This window comes from Dendrobates tinctorius, unplaced genomic scaffold, assembly GCF_039654945.1.
Source record: "Dendrobates tinctorius isolate UK_male_01 unplaced genomic scaffold, ASM3965494v1 ptg000038l, whole genome shotgun sequence".
NCBI classification, from domain to species: Eukaryota; Metazoa; Chordata; class Amphibia; order Anura; family Dendrobatidae; genus Dendrobates; species Dendrobates tinctorius.
In genome coordinates, this window is record NW_027361706.1 from 26,134,047 (window position 1) to 26,158,136 (window position 24,090).

At 42.7% G+C, this 24,090-nt stretch overlaps 1 long non-coding RNA gene across 2 annotated transcripts in view; it reads right to left on the reverse strand.

Annotated features, from left to right (window-relative positions):
• Nucleotides 1–22,560, reverse strand: part of LOC141088374 (uncharacterized) — a 47,677-nt gene extending 25,117 nt beyond the window's left edge. Inside the window, exons 1-3 of one of the 2 annotated variants that reach the window (XR_012231935.1) lie at nucleotides 22,381–22,560; nucleotides 20,902–21,010; nucleotides 20,282–20,340 (exon numbers count right to left, since the gene is read on the reverse strand). This is a non-coding gene — a long non-coding RNA (uncharacterized lncRNA). Of the gene's footprint in view, nucleotides 1–20,281; nucleotides 20,341–20,901; nucleotides 21,011–22,380 lie in introns of those variants that run through there. The other variant, XR_012231934.1, reaches the window with a different exon arrangement.
• Between the last annotated feature and the right edge of the window lie 1,530 nt (nucleotides 22,561–24,090).

A 24,090-nucleotide genomic window follows, 5' to 3' on the forward strand; every position in this document is an offset into this window, starting at 1 on the left:
TACTACATGCTACATACATACCACATATATACTACATACATACAATACATTCATACAATACATACATAGACATACAGTACATATAACATAGAGTAACATACTTACCAATACTTGTCACATTGTTCCCCGAAGCCATTGTCTTTTCCGGAATAAATATTAACATAACAAACCACAAAAATACTCACCCACGATCCGAAGCAGTCCACGAGTGTGTCCCACGACGATCTTGGGTAGAGAACTGCAGCATCAGCTGTTGCTGCCGTTCTCTACGGGCTGCAGGAATCCAATGACGGAAGGTAGGTATCCTTCCGCACTGTATTCCTCCGCCACTTAAAAAAAAAAAAAAAGTCCCTAGTCTCACTTTATGCCATTGCTGTGTGGGAATTTCCCACAGGCCGGTACAGACCCCCACAGGGTGCACAGACCACCGGCAGGCCGGCACAGCCCCCCGGCAGGCTGGTACAGACCCCCACAGGGTGCACAGACCACCGGCAGGCCGGCACAGCCCCCCGGCAGGCCGGTACAGACCCTGGGCAGTCCACACAGCCCCCCGGCAGGCCGGCACAGCCCCCCGGCAGGCCGGCAGAGACCCCCGGAAGGCCCGAAATGACGGCGCATCATGATGCGCACACACCGCGCATCATGATGACGTCAGTCTGTCAATCAACTTTGAACTTCCGATTCCGATGCCGAATTCCGATATTGAAAAAATATCGGAATTCGGTATCGGAATTCCGATACAGCAAGTATCGGCCGATACCCGATACTTGCGGTATCGGAATGCTCAACACTACTGATGACACATAGGGTGACAGAAAAATGGCTTGCTTTGGTCCACCTCTTCCTGGTACTTCACCTATTTCGCCTTTTGCATCAGCTGAATGTCCAACATCAACATATGCCACTTTCTAAAACTCCCTAACTGTGCTGCCTCCCCCCCCATGGCCGGGGTCACCACCTACCGCACGACACCGTGCGAGTGCCGTTGCCCTGGACAGGTGGGTAGGCCGACTCTTGGGTGCGGGCACTGGCACAGGGTCCCTCATAGTGCAATCAAGTGTCTCTGACGGTGGTGGTGCACACCCGCCGTCAGACACACCGCTGTACTATGAGGGGCCCAGTGCCAGTACCGACGCCCACGAGTGGGCCCCCCTTGCTTGGGCAGGGCCCCAGCATTTGCAATCTTTACCTCTCCCTGCTCCTCCGCTGTGTAATCTGGGCCGTCAAATCCATACTGTGCCTGACACTGTCTGAGCCTGCCTCCTGAGACATATATTTTGAATGTGTACGCTATCCATACATGTTATCCAGGGATACGGTACCCTTTCTAACCTTTGTGCAATCACGTGCCATCCATACTGGGCCTAACACCGTCTGAGCCTGCCTCATGCTGTATAGACATATATTTTGAATGTGTACGCTATCCATACATGTTATCCAGGGATACGGTACCCTTTCTAACCTTTGTGCAATCACGTGCAATCCATATTTGGCCTAACACCATCTGAGCCTGCCTCATGCTGTATAGACATATATTTTGAATGTGTACGCTATCCATACATGTTATCCAGGGATACGGTACCCTTTCTAACCTTTGTGCAATCACGTGCAATCCATACTGGGCCTAACACCGTCTGAGCCTGCCTCCTGAGACATATATTTTGAATGTGTACGCTATCCATACATGTTATCCAGGGATACGGTACCCTTTCTAACCTTTGTGCAATCACGTGCAATCCATACTGGGCCTAACACCGTCTGAGCCTGCCTCCTGAGACATATATTTTGAATGTGTACGCTATCCATACTTGTTATCCAGGGATACGGTACCCTTTCTAACCTTTGTGCAATCACGTGCGATCCATACTGGGCCTAACACCGTCTGAGCCTGCCTCCTGAGACATATATTTTGAATGTGTACGCTATCCATACATGTTATCCAGGGATACGGTACCCTTTCTAACCTTTGTGCAATCACGTGCAATCCATACTGGGCCTAACACCGTCTGAGCCTGCCTCATGCTGTATAGACATATATTTTGAATGTGTACGCTATCCATACATGTTATCCGGGGATACAGTACCCTTTCTAACCTTTGTGCAATCACGTGCAATCCATACTGGGCCTAACACCGTCTGAGCCTGCCTCCTGAGACATATATTTTGAATGTGTACGCTATCCATACATGTTATCCAGGGATACGGTACCCTTTCTAACCTTTGTGCAATCACGTGCAATCCATACTGGGCCTAACACCGTCTGAGCCTGCCTCATGCTGTATAGACATATATTTTGAATGTGTACGCTATCCATACATGTTATCCGGGGATACGGTACCCTTTCTAACCTTTGTGCAATCACGTGCAATCCATACTGGGCCTAACACCGTCTGAGCCTGCCTCCTGAGACATATATTTTGAATGTGTACGCTATCCATACATGTTATCTGGGGATACAGTACCCTTTCTCACCTTTGTGCAATCACATGTAATCCATACTGGGCGTGAGAACGGCTGGCGAGCTGTTAAGCAAGCTACAGCACCTGTCCAGACAAGTACAGGGATTCCCTAGCGAGGACACTTATTTGATTGTTTTCAATGTTGGGACAGCAATTTTTGGGGAGCACTATACTCTGGAGAATGATAGATGGGGCCCACCATACACTGGAACATTCCAAAGGTGGACATCAGACACTGGAGCAGCATTTACAGGGTCCATTATACACTAGAGCATTAGAAATGGGGCCCATTATGTTTGGAGCATTATTTGGGCCCATAAGACAGTGGAGCTTCATCCATGGGGACCAACATATACTGTAGCATTATGTGGAGCTCATCATATACTGTTTCAAACATTATATGGGACCAATGATTCTGTATGGAGAAATAGATGGGCCTCGTCATGAGATGTAAAAAGTCAGGTATTTTTCATTGTACTATACCGCTATTTCTCTGCCGTATCGGAGCATGATGAGTTGTGGTATGTGTTAAAGGGGCGCTCTTTCGCCCAGGGCACATGAAAACCTGGAGCCAGCCCTCCCCCCCCCCACAGTTTGTAGCCAAATAACCCCCATTTTTCAGTGCGTAACTTGTATTATGAAGTTAATTAAGGTTGACAAGATTAAAAAAGAAGAATTGATGCTTTTGGCATTCAAATGGGCACTGTAGGTGTGTTTCCTGTCCTCCTCTCACTGCCGACTTTTATTCCTCATTGACTTACATTGGGTTTCGTGTTTCGGGACGACCCCGACTTTTCCCTATAATCGGACGATCTTGCTCGACCCGACTTTTGGAAAAGTCGGGTTTCACGAAACGAAACGCGACCCTAAAAAACCAAAAGTCGCTCAACTCTACTTATGAGGGACTGTGTTTTGACATTCTCACTCAGCATTCTATACAGGCGGTCATATATGGACATGAAAGTGTAGGTACATTCCTTCCGACCAATCCTTAATTTTTGAAGAATATCAATATCTGGATGATTTTCATTTGATGAACAAAAAATGAGAATTTTTAATCTGTCCTTATCAGTTAAATTCTCATGTATTTCACCAGATAACTTTAAAGACAATCTTCTAGCAAAATTTACAGGGATCCACATTTTGAACAACTGATTCTTCTCCTCGTTAGATAAATCAAATTTATCAACACAACTTTCAAAAACCTCAGAGTTTCTACAAACATGGATTTTGTTTTCATATGCAGGAATTATTTTGCATATCTTTAGCAAACTTTTCCTTACTTTACTTCGGATTTGGGCCTCTGAGTCGTCTATTTTTAGTGGTCCGTCTTTCCCTTGTACGTCCTCTGGGTGTAATAAGAAATATTTAACGGATTATTAATATTTAACAATATGTATGACGGGTATATGGGCACGGGACTATGGGATGGAGGATGTGTGATGGGTATATGGGCACTGGACTATGGGATGTAGGATATATATGACGGGTATATGGGCACTGAACTATGGGATGGCGGATATGTATGATGGGTATATGGGCACGGGACTATGGGATGGAGGATATGTATGATGGGTATATGGGCACTGGACTATGGGATGGAGGATATGTATGATGGGTATATGGGCATGGGCCTATGGGATCGTGGATATGTATGATGGGTATATGGGCACGGGACTATGGGATGGAGGATATGTATGATGGGTATATGGGCACTGGACTATGGGATGGAGGATATGTATGATGGGTATATGGGCATGGGCCTATGGGATCGTGGATATGTATGATGGGTATATGGGCACGGGACTATGGGATGGAGGATAATTATAATTTGCTCTAACTAACCACAGTTAGTTACTATGCCCGGGCAGCGCTGGGCTCTTCAGCTAGTCTAATAGATAAAGCTCAAGTGTGTATATGCATGTATGTGTGTGTTTATGTGTGTGTGTATGTCCGGGATTGGCATCTGCACCGTCGCAGCTACAGCCACAAAATTTGGCACAGTCACACGTCTGGACCCCGAGAGTGTCCTAGGCTATGTTGTGAGGTGAAATTTGAACAGCGCGCGTTCCAATTCACCAGTTTTGCCCCTATCTACATAATGGGGAAAAAGTGTGTGTATCAAGCCCCGCCTCTCATTATGATGTTATAATGGTTGCCATGGCGACACTGATGTCATCATAGGTTGCAAGCCCCGCCGCTCATTATGATGTCATAATGGTTGACTATGGGATGGAGGATGTGTGATGGGTATATGGGCACTGGACTATGGGATGGAGGATATGTATGACGGGTATATGGGCACGGGACTATGGGATGGAGGATGTGAGATGGGTATATGGGCACTGGACTATGGGATGGAGGATATGTATGACGGGTATATGGGCGCGGGACTATGGGATGGCGGATATGTATGATGGGTATATGGGCATGGGCCTATGGGATCGTGCATATGTATGATGGGTATATGGGCACGGATTATGGGATGGAGGATAATTATAATTTGCTATAACTAACCACAGTTAGTTACTATGCCCGGGCAGCCCCGGGCTCTTAACCTAGTTTTGAATAAAGCCCCAACAGTGTCACCAGCAAAGCACCCCCACACCATCACACCTCCTCCTCCATGCTTCACGGTGGGAACCAGGCATGTCGAGTCCATCGCTCACCTTTTCTGCGTCGCACGAAGACACGGTGGTTGGAACTAAAGATCTCAAATTTGGACTCATCAGACCAAAGCACAGATTTCCACTGGTCTAATGTCCATTCCTTGTGTTCTTGAGCCCAAACAAGTCTCTTCTGCTTGTTGCCTGTCCTTAGCAGTGGTTTCCTAGCAGCTATTTTACCATGAAGGCCTGCTGCACAAAGTTTCCTCTTAACAGTTGTTGTAGAGATGTGTCTGCTGCTAGAACTCTGTGTGGCATTGACCTGGTCTCTAATCTGAGCTGCTGTTAACCTGCGATTTCTGAGGCTGGTGACTCGGATGAACTTTTCCTCCGCAGCAGAGGTGACTCTTGGTCTTCCTTTCCTGGGGCGGTCCTCATGTGAGCCAGTTTCTTTGTAGCGCTTGATGGTTTTTGCCACTGCACTTGGGGACACTGAAAGTTTTCCCAATTTTTTGGACTGACTGTCCTTCATTTCTTAAAGTAATGATGGCCACTTGTTTTTGTTTACTTAGCTGCTTTTTTCTTGCCATAATACAAATTCTAACAATCTATTCAGTAGGACTATCAGCTGTGTATCCACCAGACTTCTGCACAACACAACTGATGGTCCCAACCCCATTTATAAGGCAATAAATCACACTTATTAAACCTGACAGGGCACACCTGTGAAGTGAAAACCATTTCCGGTGACTACCTCTTGAAGCTCATCAAGAGAATGCCGAGTCTGCAAAGCAGTAATCAAAGCAAAAGGTGGCTACTTTGAAGAACCTAGAATATAAGACATATTATCAGTTGTTTCACACTTTTTTGCTAACTATATAATTCCACATGTGTTAATTCATAGTTTTGATGCCTTCAGAGTGAATCTACAATTTTCATAGTTATGAAAATAAAGAAAACTCTTTGAATGAGAAGGTGTATAAAAACTTTTGGTCTGTACTGTATATAAATATCCATGGTACCGCTGAAAATGTCATCTTGTCCAGGAAAAAACGAGCTGCCATACAGCATCATCAGCGAAAAAATTAAAAAGTTATAGCTTGCAGAATAAAAGCGATGCAAAAATAATTATTTTTTTTATATAAAATTGTTTTATTGCATAAAAGAGCCAAAACATAAAAAAAATATAAATGAGGTATCGCTGTAATCGTACTGACCCAAAGAATAAAACCGCTTTATCAATTTTACCACACGCGGAACGGTGTAAACACCCTACCCCCCGAAAATAAATTAATGAAATGGGAATAAAAAGCGATCAAAAAATGTCACGCGCCCGAAAATGGTACCAACAAAAACATCAACTCGTCCCGCAAAAAATAAGACCTCACATGACTCTGTGGGTCAAAATATGGAAAAATTATAGCTCTCAAAATGTGTTGATGCAAAAACCCTTTTTTTGCAATAAAAAGCATCTTTTAGCATGTGACAGCTGCCAAACATAAAAACCCGCCATAAATAGTAAATCAAACCCCCCTTTATCACCCCCTTAGTAAGGGAAAAATAATAAAATTAAAAAAATGTATTTATTTCCATTTTCCCATTAGGGTTTGGGATAGAGCTAGGGATAGGGCTAGGATTAGGATTAAAGCTAGGGTTAGGGCTAGGTTTAGGGCTAGAGTTAGGGCTAGAGCTGATATTAGACTTAGGGGTGTGTTGGGGTTAGGGTTGGAGTTAAAATTTGGCGGTTTCCACTGTTTAGGCACATCAGGGGCTCTCCAAACGCAACATGGTGTCTGATCTTAATTCCAGCCAATTCTGCATTGAAAAAGTCAAACGTTGCTCCTTCCCTTCCAAGCTCTGCCATGCGCCCAAACAGTGGTTTAGCCCCACATATGGGGTATGAGCCTACTCAGGACAATTTGCATAATAACTTTTGGGGTCCAATTTCTCCTGTTATCCTTGGAAAAATGAAAAATTGGGGGCAAAAGTATCATTTTTGTGGAAAAAAATATGATTTTTTTTAATTTTATGGCTCTACGTTATAATCTTCTTTGAAGCACTTGGGGGTTCAAAATGCTAACTACACATCTAGATAAGTTCCTTGGGGGGTCTAGTTTCCAAAATGGGGTCACTTGTGGGGGTTTCCACTGTTTAGGCACATCAGGGGCTCTCCAAACGTGACATGATACCCACAGACCATTCCATCAAAGTCTGCATTCCAAAACATCACTAGTTCCCTTCCTTGCCCTGACGTGTGCCCATACAGTAGTTTTCTCCCACATATGGGGTATCAGCATATACAGGGCAAACTGCACAACAACTTTTGGGGTCCAATTTCTCCTGTTATCCTTGGAAAAATAAAAAATTGGGGACTAAAAGATCATGTTTGTGGAAAGAATATGATTTTTTTATTTTCAAGTCAGGGCGTTAGAAACTTCTGTGAAGCACTTGGGGGTTCAAACTGCTAACCACACATCTAGATAAGTTCCTTTAGGGGTCTAGTCTCCAAAATGGGGTCACTTGTGGGGGGTTTCCACAGTTTAGGCACATCAGGGGCTCTCCAAACATGACATGACAGCCGCAGACCGATCCATCAAAGTCTGCATTCCAAAACGTTGCTACTTCCCTCCAAGCCCCGAGGTGTGCTCATACAGTAGTTTTCTCCCACATATGGGGTATCAGCATACTCAGGACAAATTGGACAACAACTTTTGCAGTCTAATTTCTCCTGTTACCCTTGGCAAAATAAAAAAAAATTTGACCTGAAGTAATTTTTTTGTGAAAAAAGTGAAATGTTCATTTTTTTAAACATTCAAAAAATTCCTGTGAAGCACCTGAAGGGTTAATAAACTTCTTGAATGTGGTTTTGAGCACCTTCAGCGGTGTGCGCTGGTTAACTTTTAACCCTTATAACTTCCTAAAAAAAAAAATTGTTCCAAAATTGTGCTTGTGTAAAGTAAACATGTGGGAAATGTTACTTATTAAGTTTTTTGTGTGCCATATCTCTGTGATTTACTGGCATAAAAATTTAAAGTTGGAAAATTGCTAAATTTTCAAAATTTTCACCAAATTTACATTTTTTTCACAAATAAACGCAAGTTATATGAATGAAATTTTACCACTAACATTAAGTACAATATGTAATGAGAAAACAATGTCAGAATCACCGGGATCCATGGAAGCATTCCAGAGTTATTACCTCATAAAGGGACAGTGGTCATTAACGTGCAAACCACCCTTGGGGGTAAAGGGGTTAATTGATCATGTGGGTGTTCCATATATGTTGCTGGACTTAGGCAGCCATTTTCCTACCTCAGCACAGGCACTTTAATGATGTTCTAATCCTATTTCAGGAAGATTATTTATAGGTGGCTGTACCCCTCCTTTCACATTTGAGATATTTGCATATCTTCAATTTCAATATATTAATGCTGGTAAAGTGTGTGTAAAGGTGTCTCCAGCCATTAGCATCCTTCACATCTGAGGCTGGTTTCACACTAGCGTTTTTTAAAACAGTGCATCGTGCACGACCATGTACATGCGTCCTGTGCCCCTATCTTTAACATGGGGGCGCATGGTGTAGCGTTTGCATGCGTTCGTATGTGTTTTTGTGCGTATGCGTTTTTTTGGAGTGTGCGCCTAGACGCGCCGGACGCAACCTGTTGCATTTTTGGTCCGTCCAACCAGTGTCAAAAAACCTGCATGCGCACGCTAGCGCACGGAATGCGCCAAAATAGCACATTACCGTCTATGGGAACGCAGGCGTGCGCATGGACATGCGCACGCCTGCGTTTAAAATTGCATGCGTTTTAAAAGTTAACATGGCTAGAAACTGGTTAAAACGCATGTGCCTAAAAAAGCAAACGCATGCAAAACGCATGATGCTTTTTTTGCATGCGTTTCTATTGCGCACGAAGCGCAGCGCTAAAAAACACTAATGTGAAAGTAGCCTGAGGCATTTGTTTTTTTGTTTTTTTGTTTTTTACTATAATTACTTGTTTTCATTACTATTGTTGTATATTTAATAAAAATTGCAATTTATGATTTTGAAAAAATTTCTACTTTGTGCTTTTTCTGTTCACTTTTCTCATGCAGTTGAGAAACTAGTGAAACAGACGGGATTTATATATTGTGCTTGGCACAGGATATTTTTTGGATCACAATTTTGATATAACTTCTGTTTTCTTTCTACAAAAAAACCCTCACATTTTACAGTACCAGCTTAGAGAAGAGATTTCTAAACTCTCAGTCACACGCTGCATTTCTTTTTCTCCATTTTTGATCTGAAGCTTGTCAATTCTTTCATTTTTGCAGCGTTTTTCACCAATTCAAATGAATGAATGAAAAAGCAAAACAATTAAAAACGCTGCAAAAACATGAGGATTGTACGCAGCGATTTTCCTGCTACCACTCTGGTTTTAGGGGTAGAATAAAATCCTGCAAAAATGCAACATGTGAACATATAAAACCACAAGAGAAAAACCGACTAAAAGTCCAAAGTATCAAAAGTGGTTTTATGTTGTTTCTTTCCGATTGTCCATTCTGCATCTAAGGTCCATTTTCGCAGCACTGCTAATTAAATGTGGGATTTATTTTACTATATTTATACTTTTCTACTATATCTATATAAGTAATAACCCCATTTTTCTTGGCACTCTGGGTTTGAGTCCCCCTTTCTTGTGTTTTATTTCTAACATGTGAACATAGCCTTATCCTGGTTGTGTTCTATTTGGAAATAACATAGAACGGCCGTAATAACATGGAGACATAATTCATTCCATGGTTTTCCACTGTCAGAATTACTAGGCAGCATCTATTCCTACAGAGCCGCCCATGAAGATTCTATCCCCAGATTCCATTATGACATCACTCATGATGTTGGCCATTATGACATCACACATGATGTTGCCCTTTATGACATCACACATGATGTTGTCCATTATGACATCACACATGATGTTGGCTATTATGACATCACGGAACACACTCTCTACTTATACAATGCACACAGTGTAACTGGTGCCATTTTTTGGTTCTATAGCTAGTGGACTGTGCGCACTTGCACTTACTCGCTATGGCTGACTATCTTCTAGATGACTTACAGGTAGCCGCACTATTGGGGATTATTTTTGACAATAACTCCGACACTGCGCTTCTACCACCCGATGGCGTCCTCAGCTTCACTCACCGGCTGGTGATGACGCTGGTAAACGACTGCCTGACCAATTACTATCAAGATCAACTAACCTCAGAGTATCTGAGCGATTTACTTCAGAACATCAGGATGTTACTGCAGCAGGTAAGTGGCGGACGCTTCGCACAAATCTTCTCCATAATAATAGATAATAATGGCGGGATAGAAGTCTCTTCTTTCCTCCAATATAAAATACAATAAATCCCCAGATATGGCGCCAGAGGAGCAAATGGCACATAAAATGGCCGCCTCCAATGTGACCTTTCTCATCTCAGGATTTACATTTTTCTTTTCTTTCTAGGCTGAAAAAAGATTTCAACATGGCGATTTGTCTTTAATTAAGGAACTCGCCCAAAAAGTCCTGTCTGCACTGGAACGTCCGGCCCGCTCATCGGAACGCCTGGTAAGGAGCCGTCTTCTTCTCTATCACACGTCCTTGTTTTCTGATCTTCTCCAGATCACCAGTCAGATATCAGAAGATCTGGTGTTAGATCTTACAGGCCTCCCTGTCAGCTCCTGGCAGGCACAGCATATTTATGGCCGCTAGTCTCTGCTGCTCCCTCCCCCGTGATGGCAGTCTGTATTCTGTAGTCACAGCTCAGTGGCGGGACGTCTGTATTTCCGCCTCTGTCTAGCGCTATTATCTTCCTGATTGTAAATGCTGCAGCTGGGATAATAGGCGATATTACAGAAATGTTGTGTATACAAGTCTCTTATAAAGTATATTAATCTGGACTTGTGGAGAGGAGCTGCAGTGTAAAGCAATTCCCCCTAATACTTTAATGAATGAATTACCCCTGATATAAGGAGCGCAGGTAACACGGCTCTGGAGTCACAGGGCAGAGAAGTCAAAGTTTACACCGAACGTTTGATTTCTCAATCTTAATTTATCTTAGTCCACCTAAATGAGAGAATGAGGAAAGTTCTCATTCTATCAAAGTCTAACAAGAAGAAATCCGATCTGTAAATGGCGCAATAAGAAAAAAATCAAAATGCCAGAATTACACTTTTTTAGTCGCTGCAACATTGCAATAAAATGCAATAACGGGCGAACAAAACATCGTACCTATCCAATAATGGTATCAATAAAAATATCAGCTCAGCACTCAAAAAATGAGCCCTCACCCCGACCCAGACCACGAAAAACAGAAATGCTGCGGGTCTCAAAAAACAGCGCCTTTTTTTAATACAAACTTTGGATGTATTTTTTTTCACCACTTAAATCAGAAAGAACCTATACATGTTCGGTATCTACGAACTTGTAATGACCTGGAGAATCATAATGGCAGGGCAGTTGTAGCATTTAAGCATTTAGTGAACGCGGTAAAAAAACAATTGTGGAATTGCACTTTTCTGCAATTTCACTGCGCTTAGAATTTTTATCCCATTTTTCAGTACAGCTTATGGTAAAACCAATGGTGTCGTACAAAAGTACAAATTGTCCCGTGAAAAACAAGCCCTCACATGGCCATATTGACCGAAAAGTAACAAAGTTATGGCTCTGGGAGGAAGGGGAGCAATAAACGGAGGCGCAAGAACAGAAATACCCCTGGTCGTTAAGGGGTTAAATGGCATCCGTGTCTGCGGAGTGTTCTGCTTATATCGTCCCCTACAGTCAATCTCTGTATATCAGCTGGGACATAATATTGGAGGGAGAAGTTTTCTGGAGCTTTTTCTTGCAGCTTTTTGATCTGAATATAATTTCTTATTTCCTTATAGGGAGCGATCGAATCATTGATCCCAGCGAGAAAGCCGCATATAAGCGACTTTCAAACATCCAAACTGATCGGCGCTGGAACTTTTGGGTGAGATTTCTGTTGGTATAATCCACATTTCTCAGGGTTCCCTATGACAACACTTCTGCCTCTGTGCTCTGCCATTCAGTGTTATCAGAGGGAAATAATCGGAGTCCACATCACTGTCCGCATCTAATTCTCACTATTCAGCTCATTTATATACAGCGGAGCATTCTGACCTATAACAGGTTACATTATGTGCTGCTACTTTATTAATTTCTAGAAATTTATTTCCAGAGACGGACAGACTTCAAGAATTAGCACAGAAGATCGTATAATGATTTCTATAGCTGGACTGTTATTAAGGATTGATTACTAACCATGGATTGTCCTTTTCTCCAGGTCCGTCTACTTAGCGCGCCATAAAGACTTGCACCAGGTCTTTGCAATGAAGACAATGGCCAAGCAGAACCTGAATGCTCCAAAAAAGGTGGAATTGGCTTTTATGGAGAGGGACATCTTAACATTCGCTGATTGTCCCTTTGTGGTCTCCATGCTCTGCTCCTTTCCAACTAAACTTCACCTCTGTATGGTCATGGAGTATGTGGAAGGTAGGACACATATGCATTATATTCTAGTCACTCCATGTCTGCTCACATCTTATCACCGCACATATAACTAGGATTTGTCCAGGTGGTTGTTCCATCACCACAGAACATTTACTATAGGTTATATATTACCTAGCTGCACAGAAATCCATTGCTCAGTGTGCAGGGGAACTATGGGGCCCATGAGTCAGATGAGGCTTGGCGCCACTTGGGATTGGGCCACATCACTCCTCCTATCATCACAATTTCAGAGCAGCCGCATCCTCAGAATGAGAATACTGATGAACAGAATGGTGCCTCAGGAAGCCAAAAGCCCCCCCGATCCACCATTCAGCCCGTGGTTGTGAGACTGTGGTCTGAGACTCCGTACACTGGAGGTGTAAAGTAGTCACAGCATCCCGCCTGTAGTGTGGAGTCTCAGTACTCACACTGTACTGACCAGAGCAGCGTGCTGTGGGAATGGGGCAAGGTGAATAGTGCTTTTTTAATGTCAGCATTTGTAGGGGTGATAATACTGATTGGGTGGCTGTGGGGGATATAGTACTGTGTGAGAGGCTATGGGAGCCTGCTAATGCCACGATACTGATTTGCTGGCTGTGAATGCCCCTATACTGGGTGCGGTCTTCATACTGAGTGGTGTGCTCTGGGGGGTCTTTATTCTATATGGGGGTCCTCATTCTGTGTTAGGATCCAAATTTATGTGTGAGCGGCCATCATACTGAGAGGAGACATGTGGGGACCATTATATTGTTGACTGTGTGGGACGTTATACTGAGTATAGGCATTGTGGGCGCCACTATACTAAGTGGGGGCCTCATATTGACACTGTATATGTGGGGTGATACGGTAGGCAGGATGATTCACTGTGGGGATACCATACTCCGTGTTTGTGGGTGGGGGCACGCTTGAGGCCATCATACTTTGAAATGGCCATAAAAAGTGTATTGCTGGTGAGAACACGAAGGGGCTTCAATAGATATTATTTTTAGGGGCCTAATTAGAACTTTTTCTATGGGGCCCTGTGATTTTTATGTACGCCACTGTCTGTGTGATCTCCCCCGTATGTCCACACTGAGCAAGCCAGTATCTCCAGTTTCCTCAACTGTAGACAAGATGTGATATCACTTTATGTTATTAGTTACATGGACCACACTTCACCACTACTTTAGTCTAATATTATGTGCACTATTCATTATAACTGCACACAGTCTTTCCTGACAAATATCTCTGCTCACTTCTCATTACACATCACGGTGGTCTGCTTTATAAACCCCTCACCGGTCATATTTCCTTTTTTCTACAGGTGGAGACTGTCGGACCCTATTAAACACCATGGGTCGTTTACCTGTCCCCTTGGCCCGCTTGTACTTTGCAGAAGCGGTTGCTGCTGTAGAATACTTGCACAGCCATGGGGTGGTGCACAGAGACCTGAAGCCAGAGAAGTAAGTGCCCCCTGTAGTTTAATAATGGAAGTTATATTTTATTATCATATAGTCTGTAAGGTTAAAACCATCTTTTCTTTCACAGCCTCCTGATAACATCTGCCGGACATATTAAAGTTACCGATTTTGGGGTTTCAAAAGTTGGTGTCATGACACCAAAAAACAACACCTACAAGCGATTAGCAGAAGACATCAGCAGAGAGTTCCGGGACCATGAGGTCGGCATCACTTACAGAAACGCAGCTTGTTCTTACTAATCTCATCACACTGTTGTTTCTCCTCTGCATTCTTCATTTCTAGAGAACTTTTCCACTGATATTTTATCCTCTGTCATTGTGTTTTTATGTGAGAACTTGTCATAATAATGGTATCATCAATCTCATCACCTTCTTCTGTTGCTTTCCAGGTCTTGGGCACCCCATGTTATATAGCCCCAGAGGTCATCCTGAAAAAATACTATGGAAGACCTGTGGACTGGTGGTCAATGGGGATCATACTACATGAATTTCTTGTGGGACGTGTACCATTTTATGGGAAATCCGAAACTGAGATTAATAATAATATTGTCAATGGTAAGTGTAATAATCCGATCATTTGCTTTGATTGGTTACATTGTTTTACTTATTTCCTTTGCTTTATCTTACAGTCCAATAAAGATGTTTTATTTTCTGTAATTTTCTATATAATAGGAGACATACGTTGGGATTGTAATCCCGTTCCTCCCTTTGATGCTCAGTCCCTCATCACAGAACTGCTCAGAAAAAGTCCTGAACAAAGACTTGGGACAGGTAACAATTTGCTTATTACACATAGGACATATCGCCCATGTCCATGAGAATCAGCAATTCTCTATCAGCTCATCCATTTTTAATTCTTCATAATATGACTTTCAGTAATTTTCCTTCATGTAAATTTCATTAGTTTAACTTAATCTAAACAGTTGAGATATGGAACAGTCTCTGACAATATCCGCAACACTTTGGTTTTGTCTTTTCCAGCAGGAGCATTTGAGATCAAGAGTCATCCATTTCTGAAAGACTTAGACTTTAACAACCTTCTAAGTCAGAAGCCTGTGTATATACCTAAGCTCGTGGCAAACGTGGGCACAGAAGTTCGCTCTGTATGGCAACCATTTGGCAGATTCCAGGGAGTCCCCAAGAAGGGTAATGATATTAATTGAAGGTTTTGGTCTGATTTCGGAATTGAAGATTAACTGGGATAAGTTGTGTGTTTTGCCGATTGATGGAGATGACGATTGTACTGGGGAGGTGGAGGCAGGAACTAAATTAAAGGTAGTTCAGCAATTTAAGTACTTGGGGATCCATATAGTGCTTCCACTAACGAGGTTTGAGGAACTCTACTTGAGCCCGTTACTGCAAGAAATACGTACCAAAGTCTCAGTGTGGAATAATCTACATCTACATCGGTGGTGGGCAGAGTAAACCTCCTCAGTTATTGTATGTGTTACATAATTCCCCGGTCTGGCTTCCAATGTGCAAGTTTCATAGGAAAAAATCTTTGGTTGGACAGACTTTGTTAATGGTACACCAGTATACAGGAATGTTGTGTTAAACTTATGGTGAACTGAACCAATATCTGACTGTATGGGATCTGTTGTTTTTTTCTGGAATGGTCTCCTTGAGTTGGAGGGGTAAGTTACTGGAGGAAAAAATTATAAAATGGATGTTGTTTTGTGACATGTGATATTTGTTTTCAATGCTCTTATGTTTAATAAAAAATCATCTGATTTACAAAAATGTGGGCACAAGCTTATCTATCAGTAAGTAGAAGGAGACGTCATGTAGACTAAGCAGCTGTTTGTCTCGTCTACCATACTTTGAGACAATTGCTTGTCATTAATATTACAGATAAATGGTTACTGTGTTTTATTAACAGCCTCTAAAAATATTTAATTACCTATGTCTTGTAGATCACGAACATCTGGTATCAGAGGATGAGGAGGACAATGAGAGCTTTAGCTACCCAAATTTTACATCTTCTTCTGAATGGCTTTCTAAAGTAAGTATGAGAACAATAGATAAAAAAGTAAAAAACCTCTAAAAGTAAAAACAAGTATTTCATATTTCTTGTTGTCTGCATTTAGCTCTGTACCAATGCTACCAGCAGGCTGAACAAGGAGGATACCAAGTCCCCTCCAGAGTGTACCCCAGAATCCAACACAGACATCTCAGAAATGTGAGTAGATTATAGGCTGATTACTTGGAGATTAAGGCTGATATATGTGCACAACTCCAAATATAGGACATAAATACCATAATATCAAATACAGCATCCATTGTCCCATGATTAGCAGTCATTGTTCTTTTCAGAAACTGCTGATGGTAACATCCCATAATTGCAGCCAGTCATGCACTTTTAGTGCTGCCCACAATGTAGGACAGATGTACTACTACATGTCAGCCGTTATTTGTAGGTTTTTTTTTGCTCTATTTTCCACACTATAGCTCTCATATGTCCTAATGGGCCTTATAGTTGGTGTTAATCTAGTGAGACAACCCCTTTTATACTGCATTTACTTGTGATTTACATGTTTTTCTTCTTCCAAACAGGCAGAAAGAATCTTTTCCTGTATCTATTAGTGACGATGCTGTTACCAGTTTGCCACCCTCGTCCCCATTGTCAGGTACTTATATGTCTACAGGACAAAACATGAGAATGTTGACTTCAAGTCTCCAATATTTCCACATGGTTTTTCAGTTATTTGTATCCTATGTTATCCATGTTTCATGGATCCCAATTATGTTGCCCATAGATTTCATTAATTTTGTAGAGTTTTCCAAGATTACCAGATCATTCATGTGGAGCAGATGTTATCTGTCAGTGATGAGATTGTCACATGTATGATGGCTGACAATGATCGCTGACTTCTATATGATAAGATTCCTCTGCCGTTCGCGCACAGTGGTATCATGTAATAAGGCGTCCCATTACTTAGGCTGGTTTCACATTTGCGTTTTTTAGCGCTGGAAAAAAACGCATACCTGCGCATGCGTTTTTTCCCCTATATTTAACATGGGTGCGCATACCTGCGCGCTGGTAAGCGCATGTATGCGATTTTCATGCGCTGCGTTTTTTTGGGGTGTGCGTTGGTATTTTCCAGATGCAGCATGTTGCATTTTTTGGCCCTGCAAAAAAGCGCATGCGCACATATGCGCACGTTTTGCGCTAAAAATGGCCATTATAGCCTATGGATGCGCATATGTGCGCACTGGCATGCTCATGTATGCGTTTTTTTGCATATGCGTTTTTTTTTTTTTTAACCATGGAATTTAGGGGTTTGGGTTAGAGTTAGGGTTAGTTAAGGGGGTTTAGGGTTAGGGTTATGGTCAGGGTCAGGGTTAGGGTTGGGGTTTGGGTCAGGGTTAGGGTTAAGTATGGTTTGGTTAAGGGTTAGGGTCAGGGTTAGGGTCAGGATTAGGGTTAAGTATGGTTTTGTTAAGGGTTAGGGTCAGGGTTAGGGTTAGGGTTAGGGTCAGGGTTAGGGTTGGGGTCAGGGTTAGGGTCAGGGTTAGGGTTAAGTATGGTTTTGTTAAGGGTTAGGGTCAGGGTTAGGGTCAGGATTAGGGTTAAGTATGGTTTTGTTAAGGGTTAGGGTCAGGGTTAGGGTTAGGGTTAGGGTCAGGGTTAGGGTTAGGGTTAGGGTCAGGGTTAGGGTCAGGGTTAGGGTTAAGTATGGTTTTGTTAAGGATTAGGGTCAGGGTTAGGGTCAGGATTACGGTTAAGTATGGTTTTGTTAAGGGTTAGGGTCAGGGTTAGGGTTAGGGTTAGGGTCAGGGTTAGGGTCAGGATTAGGGTTAAGTATGGTTTTGTTAAGGGTTAGGGTCAGGGTTAGGGTTAGGGTTAGGGTTAGGGTCAGGGTTAGGGTTAAGTATGGTTTTGTTAAGGGTTAGGGTCAGGGTTAGGGTTAGGGTTAGGGTCAGGGTTAGGGTTAGGGTTAGGGTTAGGGTTAGGGTCAGGGTTAGGGTTAGGGTCAGGGTTAGGGTTAGGGTTAGGGTTAGTTAGGGTTTAGGGTTTGGGTTAGGGTTAAGTATGATTTGGTTAAGGGTTAGGGTCAGGGTTAGGGTTAGGGTTAGGGTCAGGGTTAGGGTTAGGGTTAGGGTCAGGGTTAGGGTTAGTAAAGTCATGGTTTGGGTAGTGTGAGGGGCCACCTAAAAATGTTGGAAAAAAACGCAAACGCGGTAAAAACGCACTAAAAACGCATACAAACGCATAAAAATGCTGCGTTTTTTTCATGCATGCTCATAAAAATGCTTGAAAAAAATGCAGCAGTTGTATGCTTATGTATGCGTTTTTTCAATGCGTTTTTTTGCGGGAAAAACGCGCTGCAAAAAAAAGCAAGTGTGAAACTAGCCTTACATTGCACTGGTAAACAGTGATTTTGGTGCCAACAATGTCTGAATGGTTTTATATTAAGTTTATGGTGCTGATTAAAAATATTACTTTGGTTTTGGCTGATTCCCTCTGAAATATTTAATCACAATAGAATTCTGGCCTCAAAAAGTCGCTTTTATGGCACTGTAAGCCTACAAATTGAAATACAAAATAATTATATAGGATAGTTCATTACTTGAGATGCTGTTATAGTCAAAAGACCGACCCAAACACCAAAAGCTATTGCATTGGTTATCACACACAAGTCGCATTGGGAGAAATCATTATTTTCATGGATGAAACAAAATCCATTTAATATGGGAAACGAACACACAGGTTAAATGGAAGATTTGTGATTCACAATACGTAGTGATCTTCTAACCCCCGATATGTCAGGAGGACGTGACACACTTGTGACAATTACCTCAAAAACTACAACCAATTCAGCAAAAGTAATGGTGATCAATGGACCTTCAGGAGGGGAACACATGGCATTACCCTATTTGCTATATATCCCCGTCCTGAAGGGGCTACATGGTGGGAAAAAATCTTTCCCTCTGTTTTTTTCCATGGTACATACTCACAAGTGCTTTCCAGGTGGTTGGCTAGCAAACCTGGCCATTCAGGGAACCGTAGCAGGGGGAAGGATAGGTTTCCTTTCCTGTGAATGGTCCCTGATTGGTGTATGTATTAGTGCATAAAGGAGAGTGGGATAAAAGAGGGTAGCGGCACGGGTCCCTGTCCGACCTCTGGCGGTTTCCTAGCAGAAGTGCTGCCCCGCCATTCACTCTCTCATGGCATTAGGGTTAGTCATTCAGTCAGTGGGATAAACGGCCTTGAGCCTTTTGGCCAAGCTGCGGGGATTGGTTCAAGTTATTGAGTATAATAAGTTACAAAATTCTTTGGTGGCCAATTTTTAGCTACTAAGTCAATGTGTCATAGTTGTATTATTTTATGCGCTGTATAGGTATTGGGAGTCAGTTATGTAATGCCGTGAGATTTTTTAATTCAACACCCTCGAAATACCATAAATCTATTAAAAAAACCTGACACAATTTTTATATTGCACACTAATGTTATAAGCAGATACAAAGCAGATCCTACATGAATATTCTGTTACTAAGAGGTTTTCTTTTACTTTCTGAATAGAAAATGAAACTGACGAGGAAAGAAAATCAATATATTCCAGTATACAGCTAGAAATGGAGGAAAAGAGACAAGGTAAGTGTGAGGATCAGCTTCATGATATGTGATGTCAGGCAGTGAGAATAACTCATGTGGAGCAGATGTTATCTGTCAGTGATGGGGCAGACACATGTATGATGGCTGACAATGATCCCTGACCTCTGTATAAGATTCCTCTGCTGTCCGGCCACAGTGACCGCACAGTAGTATCATGTAATAAGTCGCCGCTTTACTTACAGTAAAGATACAAAGCAGATCCTATAAGATTATATTGTTACTAAGAGGTTTTTTTTTACTTTCTGAATAGAAAATGAAACTGACGAGGAAAGAAAATCAATATATTTCAGTATAGAGCTAGAAATGGAGGAAAAGAGACAAGGTAGGTGTGAGGCTCAGCTCCATGTTATGTGATGTCAGGCAGTGAGAATAATTCATGAGGAGCAGATGTTATCTGTCAGTGATGGGATATGTATGATGGCTGACAATGATCCCTGACCTCTGCATAAGATTCCTCTGCCGTCCGGCCACAGTGACCGCACAGTCGTAGCATGTAATAAGTCGTCACTTTACTTACAGTATAGATACAAAGCAGATCCTATAAGAATATATTATTAAGAGGTTTTTCTTACTTTCTGATCAGATATTCCTGCTGACGAGGAAAGTAATTCTTCGATATATTTGAGTATAGACCAAGAAAACTCAAAAAATGAAGAAAATTCTGAAAAGAGACAAGGTAAGTGTGATAATGAGCTCCATGTTATATGATGTCAGGCAGTGAGAATAATTCATGAGGAGCAGATGTTATCTGTCAGTGATGGGATATGTATGATGGCTGACAATGATCCCTGACCTCTGTATAAGATTCCGCTGATGTCCGGCCACCGTGACCGCACAATAGTATCATGTAACATTGAGTCCCTTTACTTACAGTATAGATACAAAGCAAATCCTATAAGAATATATTGTTACTGAGTTGTTTTTACTTTCTGACCAGAATTTCTAGCTCAGGAGGACAAAGATCTGAGTATGGAGCAACAAAACTCAAAAAATGAAGAAAAGAAGGGAAAGAGACAACGTAAGTGTGAGAATCAGCTCTATGTTGTGCGGTGTCAGTCAGTGAGAATAATTCATGTGGGTAAGATGACATCTGTCATTGATGGGATTGTCACATGTATGATGGCTGACGATGATCTCTGACCTCTGTGTGATAAGATTACTCTGACGTCCGGCCACAGTGACCGCACAGTAGTATCATGTTATATGGAGTCCCGTCACTTACATTATATTTACTTCTCTTCTCATAGGTTCCCGCCTCCGCCGGATCTTATCATCCTGCCGGCGTGGATTAGCCAGGGCTGCTCAAGTATTTGCAGGTTGTTGCTGCTGCCCTGAAACACAGTAAACCTCCACATCTAGCGCCCTGAAGTACAGTAGATCTGTACAACTGTGTGTACAAACAAGTCTTTTATTAAGATTTTTAACAATTGTAAAACAACAAAAATTTTGTACACAAAAGCGGGACTAACTCCTAGCCGCGGTCTACGGACCAAACATTGGGCATGGGCAGGGCCTTGGGGGCAGATCCCAAGTGCGCTCAACCATGTGAAATAGCTTACGCTCAGGAACATTGAGGGATAGCGCTATGGGATAGCTCTACCTGTGCACTTTCTTCATGGATAGCGCCATTGAATAGCTCTACCTGAACAGTATTAACGTCAGAGCTTTTTCTTACACAAGGTAGGAGTGGCAGGAGAGGTACACCAGGTATTTATGTTTCCTGTTAGTCTGCACATACGCCAGTCTGGTGCGTGGTTACACCCCATTGTGAGGTCAGTCTGATGTGTGGTTACACCCCAATGTGTGATTCGCAATCCCAGCACACGCCAGAAGGGCGTGCAATCATTCGTTATTAATAAAAAAAATAACTAAAAGCCGTTACTGTTGCTCAGATTCCATTTCATCTTGAACTCACAACTAACTGTAAGTCACTAATTACTCTTCTTGTCACTAAATGCATTTGTCATTATCCTGAATGCAGCAGTCAGGCTCATATTTCTGTCCAGCAGCTACACCGATGCCTCCACTCAGTACCAGTCATTGCACTCTCCCACAAAGCTCTCCACAGTGCTGCACTGTCTTACAACTCCTCTCATTTGTCAGTCTACTACCATATCTACACTCCAATGAGCTAAGACTAGTGTAAGAAGGTGACAGGGACTAGCCCTGTAAATATTGACGTCATTGTTTTATCTTGTTATCCTTGATGTGTTTGTGTGCAGTATATGTGATATGTACATATGTGTTTGCGGCCACAAGAGATAAGTGTAGTTTGGGTATAGGGACACTAGATGGGGGCACTGAGCACACTTAGGTTGGGGCAATTCTGGAGGACACTAAGGGGTTAAGATGAGAGGAATAGTTAGCTGGTACTTGAGGAGACAGATTTCCTGCTTGGAGCCAGTGTAGCCAGGGGTAGCCTCTGGTACTAAAGTGGAGGCAGAATACCAGAGCAGAGAAGTGGAGAATTGCGCCTACAGCAGCAGCCAGTGGGGAGAGCCACTGGAGCCGTCAGCTACGGGCTGGAAGCTGATGTGAATTGAAGCCAGTCTGTGGAAGAAGTCAGCTTGTGTCTGGGAGCTCTTGAGCCAGGGAGAACAATAGAGGAGTCCCTGTGGAGACGACAGCCGGAGTCTGGGAGCAGCACGGATAGAATCACCAGTGCTGTAAATGGGTGAAACACAACGTAGTAGACGGTTACCTTCGTGGTCTGTAGTCGGTTGCCAGGAGAGAAGACGAAGAGCCGCATTCACCGTGTTCCTTGTTCATTGTGTGGTCCACCCAAGTGTGTCTGAAGAAGTGACGTGCTGCTGTAGAGGAAGATGTACTGTTGGTATCACGTAAAGAAAGAGTCCTGATGGCGTTTGGGATGTGCTGTGCCCTGAAGAAAATAAAGATGAGCTGTTAAAGTTTATCCCGGCCTCTGCCTCCAATCATTTGGTCCTTAGGAGGGAGCATTGTACCTGGGATGAAGCAGCCTCCAGCACAGTGAATACCAGCTGATGAGGCTACCCCCAGCGACCGTGGTATTACTGTACCATCCTCCATAATCAGGACCTCCCACTCACACGTCCATGACTTTTTCTGTGCTGCACCAGCTCTCAGGAGTCCACTACTCCAGACAGTCAGGTTCATTCCCACTGTCTATGGATCTGAGTTTGCACTAAAAACAGATCATTTTCGGCAGGACTTTAAAGTCATCTCACTAATCTAAGTTTTGCTCACTGCACTCAGCAGCACTTAATATCTGCACATATATAGATATTGGCTGGTGACCTGTTTGTGCAGTCTTAACTCCTTGAAGAAATGAAAACAAAACAACATGTTTAATATGGTGCGACAAAATCACTGGCAAAGTACTGGAGCGGAGATATGTATCACTGCGGTCATTGGCTTCAGTGACATGAACCTAAATAAACGCTCCAGCACCCGAAGTGCTGAGAAGGGTTAATCAGCCATGTTTAGGGCCAGGGTGAGTGAACATCTGTAAAGTGTGTGGAGTCCATAGGATAAATACACAGCATTCTGCTCAGTGTTGAGCGTACCTGGAGGTGCAAGCCCCAAGCTGTGCTTTCATGATAAGGAAAGCTGAATTTTTTTTTGTTATTTATTCCTGAGCGGGCGGATCCCCTCAGCAACACAGACTGTGCCATACGTTATGTTTCTGGTTAGGCCAGAAACGCTGTTTGTTTTGCTAACGCTGCACTGGTTTATGCAGTACCTTCAATAAAATAGTTGAAGATTTAAAAAACAGCGTTCCTGTGTCCACCTCTACGTGCAGCCGAGTGAGACGATCTACCACAGCAGCCAAATCATCCTTTATCATTGCAGAAACGTAATCATTGCAGACTTCACTTTAAGTTCCCACAATGAGTATCTGGTTTGTTTTTGACACTGTTTTTTCACTGCACAAAGAACGCAACTTACAGGTCCAAGAAATCTCAGTATGCTGATGCTTTGTATTGTAGTTTTCAGCAACACCATTCATTTTATCATATAATTAGTCATGAGGGAGCCCTGATATTATTGGCTGCTCTTACTCGTAACAAGCTTTCCATAATGCTCGAGTGTTCGTCTCTAGTAACGAGTATAACTGAAGTCAATGGGAAACCCGAGCATTTTTCTGGCGGACCTTCCCAGCAGGTCTGGGGGGGCATTAAAATTGCTGAAATAGATGGAAAAAGTGCTCAAATGGAATGAGAACAGCATGGGGAAGATGCATGTGCACAGCGTCAGACTAGAACTCCTTGGGCGCACTAGGGGCCCACTATGTAGATACATAAAAATAAATACAAGATCACAATTTGTGGTGTAAAACACACTAATATCAGGATATAATATAAGGTAGTATACGTCTTAATGATATAGCAGGGGTTGGGGTAGCCCACCTCAGAATATAATGCAGCCTCCT